At 37.9% G+C, this 23,758-nt stretch overlaps 1 long non-coding RNA gene across 4 annotated transcripts; it reads right to left on the minus strand.

Annotated features, from left to right (window-relative positions):
- Positions 1-12,645: 12,645 nt before the first annotated feature.
- LOC111941326 (uncharacterized) lies at positions 12,646-22,171 on the minus strand. 4 transcript variants are annotated; one of them, XR_015280445.1, is made up of 5 exons: positions 22,013-22,171; positions 19,064-21,786; positions 14,168-16,897; positions 12,970-13,038; positions 12,646-12,701 (listed from the first exon to the last, which is right to left on the minus strand). It is a non-coding gene; the product is annotated as an uncharacterized LOC111941326 (long non-coding RNA). The 4 variants fall into 4 exon arrangements; XR_015280446.1 differs by having other exon boundaries at positions 14,168-14,306; positions 16,830-21,786; XR_015280443.1 differs by having other exon boundaries at positions 14,168-21,786.
- Between the last annotated feature and the right edge of the window lie 1,587 nt (positions 22,172-23,758).

Below are 23,758 nucleotides of genomic sequence, written 5' to 3' on the forward strand. Positions count from 1 at the left end.
CTGTGGAAGAACTAAGAGCGAGAGGATAGGAACAAATTCCCTCTGAGACTGATTTTGTTGTTGACTCTGAGGGGAATCAGAAAATGATATTTACCTGTTATTACCAGTCCTGTTCCATTGTGTGAGTCAAAAAGAGGATCCAGCACCTAAGCTAAGCCTCAGATATCCCTCCTACTTCATGTACAGTTTTTTTGGACTTCACATTCTTAATTTCAGCCATCTTTTCTGTAGATTAAAAATGGCACAGTGCTTAAAACTCATTGATTTGGTATATGCTTCTTTTTTCATAACACCTGGTCTGGGGTATTAGCAGTCTTTGACCTGTGATCACTTCTGTAAGGTACTGTTCTCAGGGCTTGGCTCAGCTTCACTTGCTACTTTACTCAGCAGCATGTTGGTTAGAGTTGATATTTATCACAGAAATCCAAAAAACCTCATGATGCTCCTGACTGACAGTATTGACAAGATTTTTTAATACTGAAACAAAACTGTATATGGAACTCCAAGAAAACAAACAAAGTCATAAAAGCAACAGAGAAAATTCAAATATCAGACTTGGTCAGTTCATTTCTCGAGATCTTTTTCACCCAGGGAGAGGGAATTTCTGTTACGCCGTGGGGTCCCTCCCACAGGCAAACAGTCTTTCGATAACTGTTGTGGTGTGGGTCACTCATCCACAGGCTGCAGCCTTTCAAGGCTGCTCTAGATTGGAAGCAAGGGCTCTCTGGGCTCTCTCTGTCTCTGGAAGCAGTGGCTCTCTCCCTCTGTTCAGGTCTCCCACTAGAACACAGCTTTCTCTGGCATCCACCTGCTCCAGCATGAGCACTTTTCCCATGGGCTGTGAGTAGATCTCTGTGTCCCCTCTGGACTTAATGCACTACAGGGTGATAGTTTGTTTCACCATAGTCCTCACCTGCCTCATTGCCTGCAGAGAAATCTCAGCTCCAACACTTGAAGCACCTCCTCCTTCTCTTTCTTTTCCACTGACCTTGGTATTGCCTTGTTTTCCCTCACGTGTCCTCCCTTCCTCCTCTTCTCTGACTAGAAGGAAAACTGCTGTTTGGAGGTACCATTGCCAACAAGTTCCACTAATCCAGAGAGTCTTGCAGGATCCCACGGAGCTGAGAGGTTGATCTCATCTAGGTTCTGAGTTGGGGAATTGCTCACCGTGCTTCCTGCTGGCCAGGCAGCCCCACTGCCATCACGGGGGCAGTGGAGGCCACCGCGGTGCCGGCGTATTTAACATCTCTCTTCATGCAGGGTATTGGGAAGGGGGAGCTGCTGTCCCTGCCCTCTGCCCGCAGTGTGGTTGGCCAGGGGCCGCCAGGCAGGCAAGGCTCTCCACAGGCTGTGCCGAGATGGTGGTGGCCCTGGTGGCACATCGCCACGTGCCACACTGGGGATGGCCTCCGGTGGTGGCGCTTCGCTACCTCTGGGGAAAAACTGCACTTGCGCTGTTTTGATTTTCTTCTGAAATATGTCATCATTCTAACTGGGCCAGCAGCATGTCATCTTCAGAGCCATCACAGATTGGCTCTGTCAGACATGGTGGAAGCTTCCAGCAGCTTCTCACAGAAGCCACTTCTGTGGCCCTTTCCCGTTACCAAAAAATTTGGCTGTGCCAAATCAACACAGCATATTACATATCCTGGAATACCTTCAATATCTCAAAAGTCTAAGTCAAGGGAACACTTAAATATAGGTTTACCAATTTACAAACTTATTACAAGAAAAGTAAGCCAATAAAAATCCTTCAGCTGTTCAAGAACTTGCTAGTATAGAGTTAACTGTCTCACAGCAGTTCAGGGGATGCTAGGTTTAACATCAAAACAATGCTGATTACAGACTCATGTTCCTGCTGTTGATGAGCACTGTTTACACAACATCAGAGTCTATTCTGTTTCTCATGCTGCCCTTCCAGTGAGCAGCTGGAGCTGCACTAGAATGGAAGGCAATGCAGCTGACACAGCTGACTGAGAACTAAATGGATGTTCCATATTATATGACATCAATGATCAGCACTAAAGAGATGGGAAAGAAGAGGGAGAAGGGACATTGGAAATCACAGCATTTGTCTTCTCAAATGACCTGTATGTGTGATGAAGTTCCTTGGACATAGGCAAACACCTGCTGACTGCTTTAAACTGCCATCAACTCACAATTTTTTTCCCTTTTAGCCTTCCCATGCTCTCCCCTACACCTGTGGGGGGAAGACAGTTGCAGCATGGGGTTCACCTGCTGCTGGAGGTTAAACTGTCACAGGTGAGGAAGACAACCTGCAACACTGAATCCACTTCTAGATGGATTTGACAGATCAGTTTAGCTTTCAGCTCTTGTTTAAACTATTGGGTTCACCATAAAATGATGACTGAATGAAGTGAATTTGACTCATAGGCACCATGTAAAACATCTAGAGCCCCTACCTTGTAGAATTCAGCAGTTATAAAACAGCTATCTTATGTAGCATTAAAACCTGACATTTGTTGGTTTTAGAAAAGGCTTTTTGTTTTGTTATTTTTACACCAAAGAAATCTACTATAATAATAAGGAATAACTTGAGTTAGAAGACTTCATACAATGTATAGTGACAATCATATTCTATGCAGTTATTCTACTGGTAAGACATGCAACAGATATTGGCTGAAAGCAGATTCTGCCTCCAAATGTCCGGACACACTGATAGAAAGAATTTGCCAAAGCAAATCTTCTTTTAATCCTATTTAACAGTGGTGACCAAAATAAAAATAAGAAAAAAAACTTGTGATCAGAAATTTTCTAGCAAAGAGACAAAAATGCCGACAGAAACTTTGCAAATTCATTTCCATCACAACTACTTGCAGCATGAGATGGAAAGAAATAGCAACTAAATCACAGTCCCGTGACTCTTTATCTGAGGTGCACTGTAGAGTGCAAAGCACAAATGCTAGTGATAAAGTAATTATTTGCTTTATTTTGACAAATAAAGCCTCCTGAAGTCAGTTGATGCTACAAATGTGATTATTTAAAGACAAAATTTCCAGGAAAAAAACCCAAAATATTAGAAAGCCAGAAATTCTGGTCCTCAGAGCCAGTTCCTTTTCTGGACATCTGTCTTGAATATTTTTTTTTTTTTTTTAAAGAATCTTAAATACTGGGCTTTGTGGACTGCTTCTCAAATAAATAATTTTTCCCATTTCCATTTTCTAACATGGAGATGGTTCTTTCTTTCAAAACCATAGTATTCTCAAAAAATAATTAGAGAAATTACTAAAATGAAGGAGTACAAACCATTCACTCTAGAAAATGTGTTTGCTTGTTTTAATACTGCCTCACCCTTCTGTCTTGTGCTACAGTATCTCAGTCCCCTCCGGATCACAACAATATTTTGAACCTTTAAGAATATGGTATAAAATGTAATTATTAGAAATAAAACCTCATAGTTGAGTTAGAAAACTATACTCTTGGGATAATCATGGTTGTTGTTCTGTATACATTGTTTCAAAATTAAGTGATAGGTGTTAGAAGACTCAGCTAAGCTTTTGTGGCTTGAATTTCATACAGATTTAAAAGTATTCTAATAAGCAAAAGTATACCAATAAAGTTTAACCTTACAACTGCAAACAGAAAGTCTACTAATTAGACAGATCAGCTATAGAGATAACATACTACTTATCTTATTGGGAACTAATTATGCAATTTTTAAAAATTTTAGGCTCGTGTAGCTGGCTTATCAGATAAAACATTCTACAAAGGTAAATAACTGAAAGACACAATAACTATTCAGCACTTCCTACGTATTTTCCTTTTGTTTTAGAAGATATAATATGTATATTATTGCAAGTTTCTCATGTCTGTTTGCATAGCAAGATGACCAAATAAATAAGTATGTTATTCTCCTCTTTTCCTATGAAACATCAAATGTAGCTACTTAATTTCTTATATGTATGCAGAAAAAAGGCCATTAAAGTACTGTTCCTCAGTCTGGTAAAGTAACAAGCACAAGTTCCAGGGCCAAAAAGGGGCTTTTAATAACATCAGTATTTTATGAAGGTTGAGCAAAACTTTACAGCTAGGCTTAGCTTTGGAAAGAGGGAACCATGTAAATTTTATGCCAGTAACTTGAAGTTATTTAAAAAGAGGGAAGAAACCAGATTAGGCAAAACGGGTCAGAGGCAGGATCAGCAAAACTAAATTATACAGTATATCTGAGCCAGCAATGGAAACCAACATGTGACTTTGTTTCAGCTTGTTAATGGCTTTGCCATTGCTGCAGTATTACATGAGACCATCGACTGGAAAAATAACATGTTGATTTATAGTCATAAAAGACAATAACTGGTGCAGCTGCCTCTCTTTGGATACTGACAATTTCAGAAACTAATGCCACTGGTTTCAGCTGGCTTATGGCACCACACAAAAACCTCCCAGCCTCTTTGGGGTTTCTCACACAAATTGCCTCATGGGACGCTGTGGCAGAAGTAAAGAACGATAGTGCAGGAATGGTGATGATCTTGGAAGTAACACCTGTCACTAACCACCCTCAGTGATTTCTGCTATTCAGGAAGGGAGGAAAAATACTTTTCTGTACTGAGCATGATAAAGACTTGTGTTTGAACAAAATATACAAACTAATGTCACCTCCCCATAGTCAGAAAATGCCAGTTTCCTCAGTATTTTCTCACTGACATCACAGTGCTTGATGAAGTAGAAACCGTGAGCAGCCTCAGAGGGGTAAACAGGCATTGCTTCCAAGTAGACCCAAGGTTTACATGGCTGCACCTCCAGCAGTCAGCCTCCAAAGTCCCCTTGACGGATCAAATATGTATTTTAGAACAGCAGTCTAGAAGGACATGTCTAAAATGGGTTTGCTAGATATAGCTGCACAGCAGGCATCTCTGCTGCTGCCTGCATCCCCAGAGATGTGTCCTCACACCTAGACACCTCAGGCATTTGACAAAACTACTCCTGGATCATTCCATAAGCTTCTCCTACTCCCCACACAGTGCCTTCTCTCTCTTGGATTCTCACCATCATTCTCAGCAAAGAGCATGAGGTCCACCCCAAAATGCATGTATCAAACAAACATAGTCACTCTCTCTGAAGAATATCCCAGTCCATTATTGCACTCTAGATGCACTAGGGGAAACACAGTGCTGCAAACCTGGATTCCGATGCAATTCCAGGGCAATTAGTTTGTGCTGTATTATTTTTCATTTTTGATTAATTTATATTGTGTTGAAGAAAGGGTCTGGCGTTCAGAAGATATCAGGATGCAATGGAAAGTTAGTAACCCCCCCTTCTCTCCGTTAGTATGGTAATGACCCCTGCAATTAGCCAATAGCACCAAGCTGTGACGAAAGCAGATGGGAGTAACACAGTGACCCTAGGTTATAAAATGTCAAATTCTCCTGCAATAAACGCCATTCTTCACCATCCATCGCATTGATGTCTTGTGGGTGAATGGTCCGAGTGGCCAAGGGGGGGGCCAGCATGCTGGCTTCTGAACCAGGGTGTCTGCCTTGCTGTAAAAGACAACAATATTGATCCAGCAAGTTCGAATCAGTGTACAAAGCAAAGTCATTCCCAGAAACTACTCTCCATTATGGCTTGACTAATATTGCAGAAGACAGAGAGGTCCTTGGGTTTAAATTGCAATTAATATCCATCAGCTTGGTTCAAAATATGGGGGAGATGACATAAACTTTTTTCAAAACCAGAATACAGGAACTCACATCATAAAGTTACATATGTATGTACACCTCAGTATCTGTATGACTAGAACTGAACTTTAGAAAAAAAAAGCACAGCCATTGGCATCCAGCTAAACTGTGGTCAGTCTGTTTACAATTGTTTCTTAATTTGCCACCTCCTTTCAAACTTTGCTAATTGTGTGCATATGAAACTGTCATAGCCAGATTCCAAGAAGACTGTTTGGTATTGTGATTTAAATATTTATGGCAAAGATTTCATGTAGTACCTTGTTAGGTTACAAGAAAAGTCTAAATACTTCTCATGGAGCTCTGTGTATCATCATGTATATCACCAGCAACATATATATTCTGCAACAACGATTAGTATAAAAGATCTTCTGAGCACATTCACTGTAATCCAGAAGGAAGAAAAAATATCACTTAACAGGTAGGGCCAGACCCTTCAGAAGGAAAAATCAGCCCATTAACATAAGCTAAAGACTTGACTCATAGGTGATCATATGGATGATGAGTCCTCTATTCTGCTAACGGTCTACTGTGTGTCAATATCCAGGAAATAAGTAGATTTAGCTAATAAAAGAAGAAAGTAAAACCCTCTGAAAAACAAAAAAAAAAAACATTTATCAGCACTAACTACCTCTATCACATTAGAGAAATGTTCCCAAGTTACCCAACAGTTACTCAGAGTATGACAAACAGAAGAAAAACTATTGTATTTAATATTATTTTGTTACCTTGGAAGAGTACTGCATGCCCTCAATACAAAGACATTTATTATAGCAGCTGTGTCACTGTAACGGCAAGTACTCTATGAGGAAAAATAGCTACTGGGTCTTTTGGGGAGATTTCTGCTAGGAATCGACCAGAAAATCTGCTTAATTTTCTTTTCCCAACAGTTTCATCTTGTAGTGAATGTATCAACTGTATTAACTGACTCTACGGTTATGGCATCTGGTTACAACATCTGTGGAGATTACGCACATAATCAATTAATGTAATCTAGGGAAGAACAATCAATGAAAAGTGGCTGGTCCTTGTCCAAGATCATACAAGACTCACCCCATGTCACCCCTTTTCAGTCTACTGCTTAACCACAAATTCTCTGTTCCACTTACCACAGTGCTTCAAATGGACAATACCTCTGCACCAACAAATCATTAACATTTCTGTCATGACATTTTGTAATTATATTGCATTTTTACAGCTGTGAATCATATTTTGCAAATATAATAAGTGTCTCTTAATAGAATGACCTTTTTTATAAGTGTGATATTAAAACTTATGATAGTTACTGTGTGGTGTGTCTCTTATTTCAGATATGCACAGTTTGAAAGTCTCAACTCACTTTCACTCTTTTTATTTTTACATCAAGGAAGTATTTTTAAGGTTAAAACTGCCAGAGAGAGTGGCTGCTATGCAAAATAATTTCCACTGTCAGCTGTTATTTCCAAGTCACTCAAAATATTCACCTTTCTAATGACATTTTCCATATGGCATCCATGCCTAAAAGTGAACAGTTTAGAAAGAGATAAATAAAAACTCATCCACTTTCTGAGACAAAACTTCTGGCCTTTGTTTTTGTTTTGGATTCTTTATTTCTACCTTCTAGACTAGATATATTATTTTATCCCCACACTATACAGTGCTTCCTCTGCTTTTGAAGAATAAAAAAACCCAGGTAGTTTTATGCTTTCAAAAATAAAAACTAATAAATTATTGTAATTTTATCTGGGAGAACTTTAAAACTATCATAATAATTTATTATTCATAACAATATGAGTTTTTAAAAGACAGAAGAACCGTGCATATTCATTTCAAACTTGTTCTGCCAACCTTGCAAAGGTGTTGGATGAATGTTGATTGGTTGAGGGATCAGGAAATCAAACACTGTTTTCCTCTATCCTTCCAACTGCAGCAAATATTGGAAGAAACAGAAAGACCTAGCTGACCAACGCCTGGCTCTGAGACCTGCGTTATTGGCAGAATCTTGGGGATTTTTGATCATGGGTTAGTCTACAAGACACCAAAACAGCTGACAAGAGATGGGATGCTCATCTTTCCTAAAGGGGAAAGAATCTTTGCACAAGCATTAGCAGGACTCCTTGAAAGAGCTTTAAAGTAGGTCTGAAGGGGGAAAGGAATAAAACCAGGCTTGTTGGAGATGAGCCTGCGGATGGCATGCCAGTGTTTTAGAAAGGGTGTGCTAGTGAGGTCCTTCAGCATGCTCCACAATGTCCTGAGAACACTGGAGCACATCTGTAATGTCTCTGTACTAATGCTTGTAACACCTAGCCATGTCAGTGGGAGTAGGGGATTGAGATCCATGTGGCATGTTATGTTCGAAACCACAGAAGCACCTCAAAATATCCACTCAGAAACTAGGGTCTCACACCCAAAAAAGGTGTCATGGTCAATAGCCCACCTGAAGTGATCCTACACCAACAAGAACAGGGGATGGTAGAAATCATTGGAAAGATGGAAAATTTTTGTATTGTCAGAATTATAGAAGTACGGAAGGATTACTTCACGTGTCTGGAGTGCTGCAATGAATGACTATAAATTCATCAGAAGGGATAGCTGAAGAATGAATGGGGTAGTCCTACTTGTTAGGGAGTGCTTTGATTATCTAGAGCTTTATGATGATAGGGTTGAGCATTTATGGATAGGAACCAGATGAAAGATCATTAACATATCAAGTGAGGATCCTATTATAAATGACCCAGTCAAGGTGAAATAGCAGATGTATTTAATAAGCACTGGGAGGAGTCTCATAATTCTTAGCCTTGCTCTCAGGGGGAATGTCAACTTACCAGATGTCTGCTGGAAATCATACAAAAAGGAGAGTAAGGTTCCTGGAGTGTGTAGAAGACAATTTCCTGCCACAACTGATGAGAGATCCAGCTAGGGAAGGCACCTGCTGGACTTGTTTGTGAAAAGAGAAGGGCTGGTGGGTGATGTGACTGTCAAAAACGGTCTTGGGCATAGGTGGTTATGCAAATATATAAATTTGAAGTTCTTGTAAAAGTAAGGAGGGATGGCAGCTGAACATCTGCCTTTGACCTCCAGAGGTCAGACTTTTGCCTGTTTAGGAGTCTGACTGAAAGACTCCTTTGGGAGGCAGTCCTGAGGGGCAACGAAGTCTGGGGAGACTTGACACAGAGAGATGAGACCTCCTCAACATCCTCACAAGAGGTAGTTGAGGGGCTAAATTCTTTCTAAGAAATGGGTATTTTTTTCCCCACATTTTTTAGTAGAAGACTTAAGTTTGTCTCTGAAGGCTAGGACTGAACACTGGCTTTGCTTTACCTTCAAACTCTATGACAGGACTTCTGACCATGTACAGAAAGTTGGATATCTCACCCATGATCTCTGCTCTGCAATTTCCTGTTCTATAACACAGAGCTAAAATTTCAGTAACTTGTGAGTACAAAAGTTGTCATTGTTGACATGTATCTGCAAAAAGATTTTTTCAATTTACCACAGACTGCAGAAGATTATAAAATATGGATTTTTATTTATATATGCTTATTAGGCAATTTTCTTTATTTTCTGTATCTAGCAACAGATTTTATTTCAACTGTATTTTCCTTCTTTATTTGTTTAGGGTTTTCCCCCCTGTTTCTGAATTCTTTAAAAAAGGCAGAAACAACACATGATTCTATGTGATCAGGTATTTAAGAATTAATGGCATTTTTTCCCATTTTAGACCTGAGGCTTACATAGCTCTGTAGTTCTCACCACTTTGCAGTAAAACACTAAGGCTCTGATCAACTGAAAGTTGCTCAGTTAGGCCCCAAAATACATTCTTCTGAGGAAAATGTGATTTAAGAAAAAAAATATGGATACTAAAAAATTCTTTAGCAGAGCATGACATCTCGCTTTTTAAATATTAATTATACTTTGGACTTCTTCCTATTTACATGCTTAAGTGTCTGGTTGCAACATAAAGGGTACTATATTGTCTTGAGGAAGCCACAGAGAAGCTTTTTTAGATAAAATAATTTGCAGCTGGTAATTTTTGGCAATTAATGTTAGGAATGCTTATCACAAAGGGCTCGGGGAAGGCACTTTTAAGTTGCTACTTATCTGGTTAAAATGAAGGAAAATGTCAGAAATAGCAGGCCCACTGAGAGGATCGTTTCTGGGATAGAAAGTAGTGGGAAATGCTAAAATTACCATATTTATGGACATTGTAGAAAATGAAGGTCTGAATGAGCTGCTCAGTTTATAGAGTGCTAAAAATTATTTAAAACTTTCTAGGCAGCCTGATATAATATAAAACCAGCAACTTCTCTCAGAAATAATGCATCAGTAAAAATCTTGAAGTTTAATACAGTTTTGCTTATGACTACTACTGCCTATTACTAGTGATAATGGAGAAAAAAGTCCTTTTCAAGAGAAATTCTCTATTATTTTCAAATTCCTATTGTTATGTCTTATGTTTGGGGACATTACAGTGCTCATTTTCCCTATTTTCCCTCTTAGGTTCTCTAAGGCTAGCAAAAAAAAAAAAAAAAAAGTTTAAAAATGTTGCAAAAAAATCTGTTTTAACTTTCTTAATTCCAGAACAAACAATTTGTACTCATCATGTGTGGTGACTGGACACCACCCAACAACTAAGCACCACACAGCTGGTCATTCCCACCCCACACTTAGCAAGACAATGGAGTTAACAGCAAATGAGAGAAAGCTCAGTGGTCAAGATGAAGAAATTTTAACATGTAAAGGAAAGAAGAGAAAAAAACCACAACCCCAAGGAAACAAATAACGAGGTGATTACTCACCCTCACCATACTTCACAAGCCAGCTGATGCACAATCAGTCTCCAAGTAATACCATCCCAACCTAAAACCCTCCCCTCACTGATGAGCATGATGCCATAAAGTACAGAATATCCCTTTGAATAGTTTGGCTCAGCTGTCCTGGATGTGCCCCTTCCCAGCACCTTGCTGGAGGGTCAGTGTGAATGCCTTGAAGCTGTACAAAGGCTGTGCAGCAGTAGCTAAGATTACTGTGCTGTTATCCGTGTTGTTTTGATCACAAACTCTGAGCACTGCACCATATGAGCTACTATCAAAAAATTAAGTCTATGTCAGTCTGACCCCCATAAGCATGAGGGACACCCTCAAATTCCAGTAACGTGTTAGATTTTGAGTGACTCTTTTTTCATTCCAGTACTGCCAAACCTAGAAACACCACAGTAATTAACAGTAATTGTCATGCAGAGACAGAACAGGGAGGAAGACAGTAATTAAACAGCCATTCACACTCATATATTTTTTACACTGCTAGTACAGTTACAAAGTCAGATCACTGTTTAGTGTGTCTTCTCTGACTCTGTCTTGAGCTGGTAGTGTGTGATAGTAGTGTGACATTTTAGGTGAAGTAGCAGCTACAGAATGACACTACTCTGTCTGTATGGTTTTTGGGCCAGACCTACAATATTATTGTCATCCACCAGGTCGCACAGTTGTACACCACCATCTATAAAAGGTCAGTGGTGTATACAATTAGGGCTGTGTGGTTGTTTTGGCTTTTTTTCTTTGATTTTTCTTTTTGGTAGGTTTGTTGTTTGGTTTTTGTTTTGTCTGATTAGGGTGGTTTTTGGTTTTTTTCTTTTTCTCCTTTGTGGCTTAGATGTAAATGATGAAAGGTTTTCAGATATAGTCAGAAATTGAATTAAAACTATTAAAAAATAACTGAACAGAATATTAACAGAGTTTGTTCTGCATCTGATATGACTACATCAAAGCACTGCATGGCAGAAGAATCTTAACAGCACATATTACAGCTGAAGTGATCTTTTTTTCCCCAATGATTGAGGTTTGGGCTGGTTTACAAGAAGAGCCAAGATGTTGCATTTCATATGTCACACTAACAAACGTTACTGTATTTGCTTACTTTGGTAATACCTGTTCATATAATTTTTTTTGGTGGATTTACAAATCACACAGAGCAAAACAAATGCTTCTTATTCCCAGGCAGCCTTTGTGCTTGTGCAGTTTATCTGCCTGCATGTTGATAAGGCTACAATCAAATCAAACTTTTATCAAATAATGCTGTACTACTTCTAGATAATACAAATGTCACTGACTATTTCCTAGGACTAAATATTATGTACAAGCCTAACAACAAATACTACTACTATATAAAAACTGTGATGCTGCTCAGTTTTTCTTCCCATGTTAAATTAGATTGCCCCAAATATCTGCCACTAAGCATCAAACTCATGCATGTATCTGGCCAAATTCACTGAAGGTTTCTCCTTCCTGTTTGCATTCATTTTCTTATGGATAATGGTATTTTAAAAAGCAAACAAAAACTATAACCAAGAGCATTATTACTTCTTTCTAAATAATACTAGATAATACTGTTTTACTTTTTTTTCTTTTTTTTTTTTTTAATGGATGTGCCTTCAAGAATCCAAAATCACTCCAGAATTCTGAACTTTTACACATTTGAACTTCCACTTTTATTCAAGCAGCGTTTGAATTGCATCATATTTCCCTTTCAGGATAGAAACTGAAACAGTATCTTTAAGTGATATTGTGTTAGTCTTGCAGATGAAAAATAAAACCTGACAGGGCCCTGCTGGTGCTGGAACAGGACATTAACCAGAGCACAGCTTTTTTTTCTTTTGTGTTATAAGCTTTCACAGCACTAGTCTAGAATAACCAAGCTTCAAAGGAGAACACTGCAATAAACCCTCTATCACAGCCCCCTGCCCCATGCATAAAGCTGCATTTCAGAGATGTTAAGGTTACTTTCAAGATGGGGAATGTGTGTATTTAATAGGCTAAAGTGTGAATAGTTTTATTATTAATCAAATTATGAATTTAATTAATTAATTATTATATAATTAATTTATTATTAATTAAGCCATTTGAGAACAGGAAATTTTCTTAACAGGAATTAATACTTAGCAACTCACTATTAAACATTTCAGTGAACATACCAGGTGAGCCTCAGGATTAAAAAGACAGTGACCTTGTCTTTTACCAGTCTAGGAACCTAAAAAGTGCATAAAACAGATAAGCAAGAAATTTGACAATAGTCTATTGCAATAAATGTAGCAGTTTATGGACCTTTTTTAAAAACTGATGACTTAAGGGATATCCTTGCTAGAACCTAGTCATTCTCTAGCACTTATTTTGATAAGAACAATTCCAGCAACGTTTCTCACATGAACTTGGCTGCCAAGGTTTGCACACCAGTTGTGGAAAGGACACTGAATGTTTTCTCTTACTGAACCAGGTACATTTGAAGATATTAAACTTACCTAGGATATTTAAGTCTTGAATGGAAGCAGCTACTGATGACCAGTGAATTGTTGCAAGTGGCAGAAATTCTAATCATGATAAGAGACGGAGAACCTGAAGTGAGTTATTTTTTTTTTTTTGTTAAAAGTAGTTTTTCACAAAGATACTTCATTCTTTCAAAATGGATGAAATCCTTCTTTTACTGTACCTCGCATGAAACTACATAAAGGAATTTTTACAGCTCCTCATGATGTGGCACAATATAATGTCGAATATTTCGTCTGCTTTGAAGCATTTGCTTTTTCTGCACTGATACTGAGCATCGGATGAATCCCCAAGCAAAAAGCAAGCATCCAGTATAACTCAAATTTCTTTTAATTTTATGACAATTTCCTGTAATTTTCAACAGTGCTTGACAATAGAACAGTCTAGGTGAAGCAATGCATGAAAACGCTTTCTAGTTCCCTTGCCCTGCCCTGGTTAAATAGTGTACTGAACTGGAAAATTGATACAGATAAAACTGGTCCTGGTTATCTATAGGGCACATCAGATTTGAACTGGTCAGTGATTCATGTTTAACCCAATTAAAGTTAAACCAGCCATATTTTTTCTCCCCTCTTCCCGCATGAAATGGACTGTCTATCACTCTCAGCTGGTCATAGAAGTATTGTACAAAAATTTGCCAAAATGAGTTAGATGATAAATGTAAAATATAATGAAAAAAGGTTACAAATAATGTGCAAATGGTCATGTAGTGTCAAGTACACAGATATATCATTGCAATAGCAATGGTTTCATCTTGGCTTTTAAAAACTTATTGTTCTGAAATAACTTATTTTAAAATACAGACAAAGGCAATCACCTTTTCAAAGCATACTTACACTTGCTTAATGAAAATATTCTTAAAGAAATACTCTAGTGTTTAATCAGATTATAGCAATATTACATGGCTTGGTATTTTGCATCTTTTATTAGATGACTATAACAAAAAAAATCCAGCAAAATTTTCTAAAATGGAAATATGCAATAGAATCTTGCATTCCTTGACTGACTTATTGCTCCTGGGAATTGCTGTTGCACTCTGTGGAAGACTTCCTTAAGATCTGCCAGTTCTGTTCTACTCCTTTGTCCCTGTGGGCAGTCTTCTAAGGAATTCCACTGACTCTCTCCCTGAAGAGCAGGAAGTCTGGAAGTTAAGGGCCTAGCCTTACTCCTTACCTGATCCATATCCCTGTGAACTCCACCAATCACAACGGCATCTCAGATTGTCTCCAATCTAGATGTCTCCAGTTGGCTCTCTTAGGTTGGTACAATGAAGTTGTGTTGTGGATAGTGAATTCTGTTTTCACTGAAGGCTCTGTTTTGCAGAATAAAAAATATTTTGCAAAAAATCCCACATGTTAGATGTGAATTCACTGAAGAAGTTCACAATGTATTTTTGTAAAGTAACAGCTGTATAATATTTATGACAGTTAAATTTATAATAAGCAATACAAAGGCTTAATAGCATGAAAAGACTATAATACCGATTTTCCTATGAGTTTGAAGAAAAAGAGTATTTAGATTTGAATTTTTTAGCAGTACCCCAATTTAAAAACACATTAGTTTTATAGTGATGGTAGCAAATTCTGGATAAGGGAATAGGTGCCTCTAAAAAAAAAAAAAAGACAAAATAATAAAATAATTTAAAAAGAAGCCCCAAAAGGACTTTTCTTTATAGCAGTATTTGAAAAGAAGTGATTGATTCATTAATAACAATGTTTTTTCAACCTTTAGCATTTGCTAATAAAAAGAGGAATGTTTAGGGCAGAGCTACTCTTTTATTCACTGGGATGTAATCAAGAGGAAACTTCTCAGCTATGGTAGGTGAGTTTAACATCCAAAACAAAGTCTTTGAATTCATCTCACCTTACCTTGTTTGTTCTTCATTTATTGCTACAATGAGTCACTCTTCCACACATACTTTGGCCCCTTTTAGAATGATACCAATCACATTGGTAAAGCAAGGAAATGCAGTATCCTATTAGATGGTCGAGCTGTAAAGAGCTTTAATGTGTTACTCCAAATGCAGCCTGTTGAACCATTTAAAACTATATCTATTTCTTTGGGAAAAAAGGTGGAATCATCATCACTCATAACTTGTTTTGCCTGCACTGTTGCTGAACATGCATCAATCTCTCTTGAATAGTTGCCTTCATGTATTAATCACTAGAGGCCATTTCATTTGGAGGCAGCAAACATATCTAATCCATATTCTTCAATATATGAAAAAGAGCATTAAGGAATGGTAAATCATTTCAAGAGTGATTTAACACTGTTGCCCTTAGTTTTCAATGGACAATTTACTGAAAAACTCACAAGACTAAGAACTGCCTAATTGAGCTGTAAAGTAACAATGGATGATGAGCAGCAGCAGTGCTTATATGCAGACGTGTCAAATGGATCTAAACCCAAGCTACCTTAAAAAAAGGAGAGAGAAAAGACCACCAGATTATTTAAAAGTTCTCAGATTTCTTCAGTCAAAGTCATTCTTTGTGGAGAAACCTGATAACCACATATATAACTAAAAATGTAGCACTTCTTGTGAGAGGGAGGCAGCAAAAGACAACTGTGACAAGCAAACATCAAATTGTCTCTAGCATACTTCTTTAAACTAACTTGTGCAGTAATTCTCTCTAGTACAAGTGCCACACAGCTGTTCTTGTACAGCAATCTAAAAGGTGAGAAAAGAAATGCTGCTTCACCTTTTTTTAAGAAGCATTTACCCTGCCTTAAGGAAGAGGTCTTCCTGTATAACCTTGAAGGTTTTGAACTTATGTGCTTAAAGCATGCAGCAGAGAAGAAAAGAATAAAACATAATTCATACACAAGTATTATTGGTCACATTCATTTATGTGTTCCCTTTACTCTTCTATGTGAAACAAAAATAAAAGTTGGTCACTGCAGCATTCTTGACATTCAGAGCAAGAGTTAAAACAGTGTGTGGGTGCTTTCCTTACCTGGTTATTCTTGCTGTGTCTAGGATATTAATTTGAAATAGTATCAAAAAGTTTTTGACACTGTAGTGACTGCTTGGCAAAAGTTTTAATGACAGAGGAAGAAACAAATGACACAGATGAGTTTTTAATTTCAGGTCTTATCTGTATAAAGCATAAAAGATCCACTAGAAATGAGTTAAGTGTTTTCTTTCCAGGAAACTGTTAGACTGGAAAGAAAGCAGGATCTGATGTTAGAGATAATTTTGATATAACTGGGTAAACATCTGAATTGTGAAAGGCTTTTTAAAGTAACAGTCCAGAAAATTCTGTCTCCTTCTACAGCAGTGTCTTTAAATAGGAACAGCATTACACTCACTCTGCCATTAAAGGAAAAAAAATCTTGTTAGAATCAGTACCTGTGGTCTACCAGCTTTCATATACCCCAGCAGATTAGTCCTGATTAGTGCCAAAGCATGGAAGAAGCATTGCTCTATTTCATTTTACTAATGGTCCCCATTAAGGGTTTTTGTCACATATCATAAAGGCCATGTCCAGATATGTAAGTCATGGCAGACAAATACAGTGAGCAGCAGACTTCATCTCAAGCTTATTCCTTTGCATGGGACATATTTTCCATCTAGAGTTAGAAAAGAGATCTGAAAGTACAAGTAAACTTTACAATTATCAACAAAACACAATGGAGGGGGAGAAAAGAGTATTATTAAAAAGTACAAAAAAGATGTAGAAGACACACTTTCCTAAACCTTTCTGAAAACTCCTAAAAGAAGGGGTGTTGCAGTTAACAACAGATGTTCCCAAAAGACCTCTGAGAGAGCCTTTAGGTGCCTAACTCAGATTCAACTGAGCAGCCTAAGAGAAGTGTGTAGGTAGAACGCTCTTACAAAGAAAATCCTCCTCTGAGAGACATCGGAGGGATCCAGAAATCACTGTCCTGTGCTGCACTCCATGCCTAGACCAAACAAACCAAATAAGTTATGTTGAAAGCTATTTTACCCAGTGTAGATACACTAATTTCAATACAACTGTACCAATTTACACTATTTAAAAACTGATGTTACATAAATGCAAAAAAAACTCAAATTAGAGCACAAGCAGTGATAAATTCCACTTAGGCTACCTGAGGGCATTATTTTCCCTTTTATATTTCTTTAATTAAACATGGATTTTTTTTTTTTCTCACCACAAATAAATAAATGAACCAAAGCCATTGAGTCAGCATCAGAGAACAGGAAATAATAAAATTAGGAATGTTTGATGCAATTTTAATGAAGGTGCAGAAAAGACTACTAGTAACATTTACTTCAACATTTTCTCTAGTTTTCAGCAGCAATTGTTCAGTATATTGAAAGTATGAATAAACTGATACTATTTTTAGGCTAATCTCTGTTTTTTCTTTACTGCAGTCATAGTATACACTCATGGCTAACATTTCATTAAGTTTTATTTCTGAAAAGACAATAATTTAAGATACACATGTAATCCTGTAAAGCTAGAGATGATTATGGATACTACTGCTATGTCATATAATACTCGGGATACAAGAGTATTTTTTTCCCCCCCCCAAGGACTAAACCCATACTTTACAATTTGCATCTGAGATTCATTCTCCTGAATGACTTTAGTACAGGAGATATCTATCAGGTATTTTAATGGTTTTAAGCACTATGCAAAATACTACTACAGTGTACAAGCATGATTTATTTCCTGATGCTTGGCATCAGGATACAGAAGTTGGAACAAAGAAATGACATATGAATCATTAAACTGAAACATAAATAGGTTCAAAGAAGCCTTTGAACTTTTTAACTTCTAAAGGTTCATGGTGTGCCTCAGAACAGCATCAATCTAATTTCAGCAAAGGTCAAAAAAAGGCAGAGTCCCAGCCAAGGTTCGGATCTGATAGATTTGTGTCCTCTTGTTCTGAGAGAAATTGATTTAGTAGAATGGTAGAACCTGAACTGGCCCTTGCAATCATAACAGAAATGTGTTACTTCAACTTGTTTTCTCCTGGAGAGTGCAATAACAGCTTTGAACCTCCAGCTAGAACACCCAGATTAGTTGAAATTTTTCTGAGTATAATCTAAATTTATTGTGAACACCTGCTCCCTTGTGGCAGCAGATCAGATACATGAAAACTCAGTATCACTACTTTTCAAGGTTCATTTCATATCTTTGCTAAGATCAGAAGGGGGTCTTTAGTATAATTTTAACTTTTCATCAGCAAAACTGACAAATTTTGTATTCATATTATGGTGTCTATCAAATATTTTGAACTACAAGGTCCAAAGTGGGAGGAATAGATATCCAATTCTGCTCTTCCTAAATCAGAAGCACTGGAGGAAGGTGTCTTTTTTTGTATTCAGGCTGAGCATTCAGCATAAGGATCTTAGATGGAGAGAGTCAGCATGGATTGGAGAGTCACATCTTGACTGGAAAGCTCAAGATTGTTCTCTTAGAAGGAAATATCACACTGAGTTCCCTCCTGTTCCAGTTTCTCCACAGGGTAAAATGTTCTGTTGCATTTCTTCAACGAAAAGTAAGGAAGGGTCACTGTCAAACCTTCAAGCCTCTATAGGATGAAAAATATCCAATTTTATAGACAATTTTGCATCAATCACTAATCTAAACCTTTTCCTCTTTTTGTGGACTGTACTTATGTAACAGCTAAATTGAAAATCTCTACACCTAAAACCCCCACCCGATTTTTATTGAAAGGTCCACTCGTACATCTAAGGCTGGTAAAATAGTTGTCTTCTTTTGGGACAGGTAAGACACAGTGCATTTCAAAGTATTTCCTTCCCATTTCTCTTTAAAATTTCTCCTCTCAGAAAGAACTGTAATTTACTCTGCACTGAGTTGGGAAAAAAAATCAGGTAGATTAAATGGAAGTTATTAACAGATTTTCTCCCTTCCCTAAATATTCACATACATTCAGATTGTTTAACTGGAACTGTACCTTGTGAGAATGAAAAAAATAAAGAAAAGGAAAAGGAAAAGAAAAAATTAAAAGGAAAAGGGAAAAAGGCAAGCTGCAGCTTCCTCAAAGAACTCAGAATGAAAACAATGCCAGATATGTTGCAATTCAAAAGTAAAGGAAGAATCTAGGTTTTCTTACTTTAAAAACTGAAATTCATAATAAAATAGCCTTTTCTTTCTTTTTCTTCCCTCCTTGAGAACTTGCAATGTGAGTTCCAGATGAAGACATTTGGGCACCCTCTAATCTAATAGAAACATGTAACATGAAGTCACTAAATTCATCCTTTTGCCCCTGATGCATGTCATGAAATGAAAATAAATAGATTTAAAACTCTAGCATTGCAGGTTATGAAATTAGAAAGCCATTAGTGGCCACATAGAGTATTAGAGCACTGGGTCCCAGAAAGCCTTTATGGAGAAATTTCTAGAACAGATAATAATATATTGATCTCATCCTTTTATTATTTAATAAAGTATTTTTACTTGAGTCCTGTTGTTTTGCTCTATCTCTTTGTGCAGCAGACCCAATAATAGAAAACTTCATAAACTTCTTTCATCTTTAAGGAATGAGAGACAAAAAGAGAGCTTTTTTATGCCAGTGATTTTGTGTGACTGACATAATAAAGTTTCATTTTGGACAAAGAGACAACAGTACTATTCAAGATTCCCTTTCAGCTACTAATCATTTGTGTCTGCTCCCTGAAAATTCCCACCCTTTTTAAGGCTTTCAAGGAATGTAATATAGTGCCAGATTGTACCATTTTGCTAAAAGAGAGGAAGGGTAAGCACAATTATAAACTGGTGTCAAGTAATTTTTCTTTGATGAAAAGATTAGATATATCTAAACATATGTCAGTCAGGGGCCAAAGTTATTTGTGAAAGGACAAAAAAAAATACAGAAAAACAAGATACGTAGTTTCTTAAGTCAACTCTCCTTTGCAAGACCAGTTATATGCCAGTACATCCAACAGTGACGAGAAAAGTTAAAGGAATAATCCCCTGAAAACAACAGTTCAAAGAGCAATTTAGCTTAACAGATGTTAACAATTTAAACAACTAGTTTAAGCTATTGCTGATGACATAGGGAAAATATCCAAGCCACAGAGTATTGTGCATACATACAACTGGAAAACGGAAGTCTACCTTACCCCCAGCAAGAACACAAAAATGAATTAGGCTTTTTAAATGGTAGTCAAATGAGATGCAGCTGGTTTCCCAGTAGACAACAAAATAGTGGGAAAGACACATCCAAGTGGCAATTGCAACAATTGCTTTCTAATAAAACAAAACATTAGTCAGGTGCAGAAGTACAGGAATAACTGTTTCCTTTTGCTGTACAGTGGTCATAAATGATCAGAATTGTACAGCTTTAAGAGGCTGAAGAACTGATGAGACTGGTTGAGAAAAACATGAGCTGGGCCTCCTTCTTATCTTGCACCATCTTCAAGCAAGGCCTAATAGCTGCCTAAGTGTCTGGAGTGAAGCAGAGGCTTCATGCACTGGCCTTGCTTTAATGCAGCACACAAAGCACCATGCCTCTGTAGCAGCCAACAACCATACTCCCCTCACCGTGAAAAACAACCCTTGTTGCAAGGCTGGTTCCTTGAGGAGATAAGGGTGCCTGCAAGTACTTAGACTGCTGCCTAAGTACTCTGTAAGAGGATCAAAGTGTTGATTCTGCCACTTTTGTCAACCACAAACTCTGACCACAATTAAGTGAGACACTCATTAGGCCCCATTAACATATTCACTTATACACTCCTAGGGATGCAAATGAAGGAACTGTCCTGCAATGCATGTGTCACCAAAGTCACCAAACCCCACCTGTGCCATGTGACGGTGGCATCTCCTTGGGACAGGCCAAAATTTCTAGTATAGAAGGGGGCTTCAGGGCAGAAAGGCCCAGACAGAAAGACAGTTCTGCTAGTTCCAACAGGAATGTAAGGGGTTTATTTTCCAATAATTCCTATACCATTTTTACAGCACACACTATGAACAAAAGCAGATCCCAGTTTCTGACAACGGTCATAGCATACAACACACACAACATTATCTTAACTGTTTGTTGAGAAAGATTAAATGAATAGTAAAGAGGACTCCCCACAAAAAAGGTGTAGGGGAGAGAGGCAAAGAAAATTATAGCATATTCATGATAGTGAGGAAAATTAAAGAAAGAATACCTTGCGGATTCTTGTTTAAAGCATGGAGGTAACACAATACAGACTGACCAGTAAATTGTTGCATTTCAGGTGGTATTATGGTGGTTTAGTGAACAAGTTCAGATCAGAACCATGAAGGGGGGCAGTGAGTGTGAAATAATTTTGGTTTCAAGGGTAGAGAAGTTATTGCCAATTCTTCAATAAATCTCTGAATAATAATAATAATAATAATAATAATAATAATAATAATAATAATAATAAATAAACAGGCTGTTGTTTTCTGAAATGAGACAATCTTTAGCACCTTCTCATTAAGGCTGGAAAAAAGAGAAGGTGAGGTACTTTGCTTCCAAAAATTCTGCAAGATCCATCTGTATCTCATATTTTGTAACACATTGATTCCTTCAGCTCAAAGAAGTATTGGGGGTTAGGTTTCCTTCCTTGTGTTCCTTTTTACTTTTACGCAGAGAATTTTTTTGCCCATAAGTTGCTAGGAAACATTAACAATTGGGTACTTAAGAGAAATAAAAGAAGTCACCAAGCTCAGGGGACGAGGGCCCCTGATTACATTTGTCTTCTCTGGGAGTTTCTCTCCAAGGGGAAGAGATCCAACAAGAGGCATGTAAAGGGGCTGTGGCAGCTGCTGTCTGTCTCTGTGTGTCTCTCTCTCTCAGCTTCGGAGCATGACAGTCAGAGCTGCTGCCTGGGAAAGGGAATTCACAACTGCCAATATATACCAAGCCATAACTTGATAAGTCCCAAAACATCTAACCAATACACAGCTGGTCAGAGCCCAGCCCAGAACTGCTTCTTCTGCTGTGGGGTGAGCCTTTGCTTGTGAGAGCAGCCACTGAACTGGGAACTTACTATCACGTCACTAAAAGAGGGCCCTATCCCCATCTGCTCTGGGCCCGAGATCCGGAGCTCACCTCTCCCTGCCCTGCTGAGAGCTGGGCCACCGCTGTTCTATCCCCACTGTTTCTCCGGCACTGCTCTGGGTTTCACTGCACTGCAGCCCTGCACCCCCAGCCTGCTGGTCCCGAGAGTCCTGCTGGAGCTCGGTGCCCCTGCCATCCCCTCCCATCTGGGCCGAGCTGCCATTACCGTGTGCTGCCCCTGCCCGCGCCACAGCGCCCCCTGCCGGCCCGGAGGATTCCCCGCCCCGCCCCTTCCGCAGCCCCCCCTGGCGGCCGTGCCCGGAGCTGCAGTGAGAAGAGCGTGCCCGCAGCCCGGAGGGGTCGCTGGGCCTGCTCTGGTTGGTGTGAGTGCCAGAGCTGCTGATGTGTGCTTTATTATATACACCAGTAAAAAACTGACATTCCTATCCCCATAGCTTTGCCTGAGAGCCCCTTAATTGCAAAATTATAATCACTCGGAGAGAAGGGCTTTGCATTTTCTATTCCAAGGGAGGATCCTGCCTTCTTAGCAGATGCCTGTCTTTCAAACTGAGACAATGAGTCATTACCAAACAGCTCTGGACTTTTATACAAGTAGTATACTAGTTTGGATCATGAAGAAGGTTTAAAAGTAGAGCCAAACCATTGGCAATGCAAATTGGCACAGAGGACAGTTTAATTATGTTGAAAGTCATCCCAATTTTGGACTCTGCAAGATGAGTATTGAAGAGTAGTATATGTTCACTGTGTATACAGTGTACATTGTGTATACAATTTCAGTCTCTTGCCAGCATGTCATGGAGGATTTAGGAAGAAAAAATGTCACACGGAGATGGTCTTTAAAAATCTTCTTACAAAATAACACACCAGTTCTTTCACTAGTATTTCCACTATGACTAGAAAAAAATAAAATCTAAGTACCCAAATTCAAGGAGACATGTCCTTAAGAACCCATGGACATCAGGCAGAGTGAAAACAAAATAGATGTTTGTATGCTTTTTGAAATTTAAGGATAGTTTTATTACTCAGAACTGATTTATATGCAACCAGACTAACCCAGCAGATAAACATATATATACAGTGTAAAGATAAATAATATAAGATTAAATATTCCATACATTTTGCCTATGGTTTCATTGTCCTCAAAATTAATTTCTGCAAAATTTACCTAAACAGTGTATAATTATAATTTCTTGCTAGAAATTATCTGGAGGTCAGAGCTAAAAAAAGCCTAAATATTGGATTGTGCATATCTGTAACTATTTAATCTGAAATTAAAACTACTATAATCTAGTTTCTTGGGGGATATATTAATTTTAATAAAACATGAAAATTTCGACACCTTTTTAAAATAAATAGTAATTTGAAATTTTGTCCTGAAGCAATGTAGTGATTATCCCATAAGATGAGTAGTATTCAAAATATGTCCTTAAGAATGTACTGCTAAAACATGTTTTAGTTTCAGTTTTTCATATGAGTTACCCAAGAAAATTATAAAAAATATACATATGCAAGACAGCTCTTATAACTACTGAGTTAAACTGCTATAATTTGTGTCTTCGTGTGACAGAACACAAAAACAAATCTTAGCCTGTTCAAAGTTGCAGTCCCTGCAATAATCACATTTTCCCTACAAGATTTATACCAAATAAAAGTGTATTTCTTTATATTAGTATTTGTGTGTAAAAATTTCTTTTCACTGTCCACCACTGTTTTTACATTGATGTTAAGATCTCAGTGGTCATGAAAGTTCTTAAAAGTATTTCTAACAGGAGTAAA

Source organism: Cyanistes caeruleus, chromosome Z, assembly GCF_971803275.1.
Source record: "Cyanistes caeruleus chromosome Z, bCyaCae1.hap1.1, whole genome shotgun sequence".
NCBI lineage: Eukaryota > Metazoa > Chordata > Aves > Passeriformes > Paridae > Cyanistes > Cyanistes caeruleus.